Consider the following 4,818-nt stretch of genomic DNA (forward strand, 5'->3'; position numbering starts at 1 on the left):
AAAGAACAAGACAAGCCTTGGTCTCAAAGAATTGTGTTTCTACATTTTGATCGGTCTGGCCTCTCCCTAAAGGATCCACTCAGGTGTTTGCCTTTGTTTTGCCCTCCCCCTTCCCTTGAACTCTAGGCTGGAGCAGCTTCCCAGGCAATGTCTGTTGAAAAACTTTAAAGACACAAACTACCCATGTGGGGCAAGGGATGACAGACAAAGCAAGAAGCAGAGACCAAAAAGCTGGAGAAGAAAATGACTAAGGAGGAATACATATGGGGGAATAAGGGCTTTGAAAAGCTTCCATGTATACCAGGGAATCTAGAATATAACACATATGCACAGGGCTGAAGTCATGCACAGAAATGATATGAGATGACCCTAGGCTTGCACCTCTGGCTGATTAGGCTCTGCACAAGCAGAGGTGAAGGCTAAGACAGAGTTGTAGTCTGCTTGGTTAAGTGTTAAAGGAGTACCGCAGCTCAGAGCCAATTTACAAAGACTGGTGGAATATCTTTTATTTTGTTTCTTCTTTTGGCTGCAGGTATTTAAGGAAACCCCTTACAGATCACTGACTAACTGCTGAGATAACAGAATGGAGACTTCAGTGAACATACACAACAAGGGATATAGTCCTTGCAAAAATAGTTTGGAAAAGTCACTAAATAAATGAATGGCTGAAGCTCACAGCAAATGACAAAAGCAAGCCTTGTGGACAGGGGAAGGGAGAACGTGATTTCTAGAATTACCGCATTGTAACATTCAAAGTGCCAAGTTTCCAACAAAAACCTATAAAGTATACAAAGAAACAGGAACACCCAGCCCATTCACGGGGGAGAAAATGGATAGAAAATGTCCCTAACGAAGTCCAAACATTGGAGCTGCTAGACAAAGACACTGAATAAATTGTCTTAAATATGCTCAAAAAGCTAAAGGAAACCATAAGGGAAGAACTAAGGTAAACCAGAACTACGTGTGAACAAGTAGAGAATATCAATAAGAGCTAGACATTATTCAAAATAACCAAATAGAAATTTCAGATCTGAAAAATATAATAGCCAAAATGAAAAATTTATTAGAGGGCTTCAACACCAGATTTGAGTAGGCAGAAGAAAGAATCAATAAACTTGAAGCTAGGTAGATTGAAATCATCTAGTCTGAGGTGCATAAAGTAAAAAGGAAGAAAAATAAACAGAGCCTGAGAGACCTGTGAGACACCATTAAGTGTATAAACATATGCATTATGTGAATCTGAGAAGGAGAAGAAAGAAAGGAGCAGAAAGAATATTTAAATAAAGGTCAAACATTTCCAAAATTTGATGAAAGATATGAATATATACATCCAAGAAGCTCAGTGAACTCCAACTAGGATAAAACCAAAGAAATCTACAGCAAGACATTATAATCAAACCGTTGAAAGACAAAGACAAATCGAGAATCTGGAGACTAACAAGAGAGAAGTAACTTGTCACATACAAGGGGCCCTCAACAAGATTAATGACCAAAGTCTCATCAGAAGCCCCAAGGCCAGAAGACAGAAGGATGATACATATATATTTTTTTCATAATTGAGATTTTATTGGTTGAAGATCAGTACAGACATTTCAATTTGTACACAATTCTTAACATATGTAATGAAATTCTAAAAAGCCATGTATTGTAATTCTTTTCAAAAGTTATTCCAGTGATTTTCCAGCTTAAAATTTGGAAGCAAATTTTCCTTAAGAGGCTATCAAGTACCGGTATCTTCACATGTTGGTCAGTTGTTACATGTGGCCCACCAGTTCACAACTGGATAGCATGTACACTACACATTTAAATTTGTAATCTTTCACAGCACAGTAACAAAGTTATTAGGAAAACAGGACTACCACAACCAAAGATGCTACAGAGTGCACACAACTCTGACAGGGAGCGCCATGATCAAGGAGTGGTTTTCTTTAGGAAACAATTCTACTGAAAAACAACATGGGAATAGAAGTAATTTAAAATATGGCCAGGCGCGGTGGCTCAAGCCTGTAATCCCAGCACTTTGGGAGGCCGAGACGGGTGGATCACGAGGTCAGGAGATTGAGACCATCCTGGCTAACACGGTGAAACCCCATCTCTACTAAAAAATACAAAAAACTAGCCGGGCGAGGTGGCGGGCGCTTGTAGTCCCAGCTACTCGGGAGGCTGAGGCAGGAGAATGGCGTAAACCCGGGAGGCGGAGCTTGCAGTGAGCTGAGATCCGGCCACTGCACTCCAGCCCCAGGCGACAGAGCGAGACTCCGTCTCAAAAAAAAAAAAAAAAAAGAAGTAATTTAAAATGTTCAAGACATTAAATGCAGGACTGACTCCATATTGTCATTTAATATGCTTTGTATTCTAGGATATAAAAACTAACCCCCCATCTATGGAATGTTAAGCTGACACCCGAGACAGCCAAAGTCTCCCATAATTCAATATCCCACACTATTTTCTGGTTGTACCAAAAAATAAACAACCAGCAAATGATTTCACCTCTTAAAAAAAAAGCATTTACACTTAAAAAATGGGATGAAGTGGGATTCCCTCCTTCTTAAAAATGTTTCTAGAGCTACTAAAAAACTTGCATTTACAAAATAGTTGATAAAAATATTCCTCTGAATTGTACAAGAAGGGAGACAGGAACCATTGGTAAGACACGGTATATGGTATTAATCAGACTTGGCTTCCTCCTCTCCTACTTCATCAGAGGCTGGACTCTCCTCAGTTTTCGTTTCCCCGTTTTCTGCAGGTAAATCTTTAGTTTCTTGGTTAGCTACTTCAGCCTGTTTCCCTTTGCTCCCCTTTTCCCTTTTGTTTGCACTTTTTTGTCTGAAGATTTATCCTTCGCTGCTGCCTTTTTCGGCTTCGCTTCCACTTCTGCAGAGGTTTAGCTGACAACCGCGCTGATTTCCTCTTGGGCTCTTCCTTGGCGGCCCTTTCGGTGGAGCTGACCTTCCTCTTGAGCATCCTGGCGGCGGGGAAGGCGCGTGCGGGGTGCCTGCGGACCGTGGCACTCGGAGAGCCTTCGCGAAACTGGGCTGCCTGGCCGCCGCCACTCCTCCCGCTGCCCAAGCTATGATATATTTAAAGTGCTGAAGGAAAAAATCCTGCCAACTGAGAATTCTTTATCTGGCATAACTATCTTTCCAAAATGATTAAGAAATTAAAACATTGAAAGATTGAAAAAAAGTGAAGTAGTTCATCACTAGGAGGCTTTCCCTATGAAAAACGCTAAAGAGAGTCTTTCAGGCTGAGATGAAAGGACACTAGACAGTAAATCAAAGCCATATGAATAAATACAGAACACCAGTAAAGGTAAATATAAAAACTAGTATAATTATATTTTTGGCTTATGACTCCTCTGTTTCCTATATTATTTAAAAGATAATACATAAAAATAATTATAAATCTATGCTAATGAGCACATGCCACATAAAGATATAGTTTGTGACAATGACAACAAAAGAGGAGCAGGGATAGGAGTAGAATAGGGTAGAGGGAGCTGTATAGGAGTAGGGTTTTTAAATTGCTATTTAAACCAAGTTGTTATTGATTCAGACTATATTGTTATACATTGCCTGTTAAGTGTAAACCTCAAGGTAGCCACTAAGAAAATAACTAAAAATATACAGAAAAGAAATGAGGAGGGTATCAAAATGGTGCACTGGAGGAAAATCAATCAGTACAAGAAAAGACAGTAATGAGAGAATTGAGTAACAAAAGAAAATTTGATATAAATGAAATGAGTGGCAAAATGCAGAGGTAAGTCTTTTACCATTAATCACTTTAAATGTAAGTAGATTAAACTCACTGATTAAAAGAGAGAACGCATTGGCAGAGAGAATAAAAAACATGATCCAACTATATGCTGTCTGCAAGAGACTCACTTTATATCCAAAGACACAAATAAGTTAAAAGTGAAAGGATGGAAAAAGATATTCTATGAAAATAGAAACCAAGAGAGAGCTGAGGTAGCTATACTAATGTCAGATAAAATGGGTCTTAAGTAAAAAATTGTTACAAGAGACAAACCAGGACATTATATGTTGATACATGTGTCAATTTGTCAAGAAGTTTGGCCAGGTGGTGGCTCAAGCCTGTAATCCCAGCACTTTGGGAGGCCAAGATGAGTGGATCACCTGAGGTCAGGAGCTCAAGACCAGCCTGGCCAACATGCCTAAACCCTGTCCTTACTAAAAATACAAAAATTAGCAGGTTGGCCAGGCGCGGTGGCTCAAGCCTGTAACCCCAGCACTTTGGGAGGCCAAGACGGGTGGATCATGAGGTCAGGAGATTGAGACCATCCTGGCTAACATGGTGAAACCCCGTCTCTACTAAAAAACACAAAAAACTAGCCAGGCGAGGTAGCGGGCACCTGTAGTCCCAGCTACTTGGGAGGCTGAGGCAGGAGAATGGCATAAACCTGGGAGGTGGAGCTTGCAGTGAACTGAGATCTGGCCACTGTAGTCCAACCTGGGCGACAAAGCGAGACTCTGCCTCAAAAAAAAAAAAAAAAAAAAATTAGTAGGGTATGATGGTGCACACCTGTAGTCCCAGCGACTGAAGAAGAGGCTGAGGCATGAGAATTGCTTGAACTTGGGAGGCGGAGATTGCAGTGAGCCGAGATCATACCATTGCACTCCAGCCTGGGTGACAGAGCAAGACTCTGTCTAGCAAAAAAGAACCCGGGAGGTGGAGTTTGCAGTAAGCCGAGATCACAGCACTACACTCCAGCCTGGGTGACATAGCAAGACTCTGTCTCAAAAAAAAGAAGACATAATAATTATGATCATACATGTGCTAAACATCAGAGCCCAAAAA

The 4,818-nt window shown here is 40.7% G+C and overlaps 1 pseudogene; it reads right to left on the bottom strand.

Annotated features, from left to right (window-relative positions):
* Nucleotides 1-2,329: 2,329 nt before the first annotated feature.
* On the bottom strand, nucleotides 2,330-3,275 carry LOC117088736 (annotated as a pseudogene).
* Nucleotides 3,276-4,818: the final 1,543 nt, after the last annotated feature.

The sequence above is a fragment of the Trachypithecus francoisi genome, unplaced genomic scaffold, assembly GCF_009764315.1.
Source record: "Trachypithecus francoisi isolate TF-2019V2 unplaced genomic scaffold, Tfra_2.0 Lachesis_group10, whole genome shotgun sequence".
NCBI lineage: Eukaryota > Metazoa > Chordata > Mammalia > Primates > Cercopithecidae > Trachypithecus > Trachypithecus francoisi.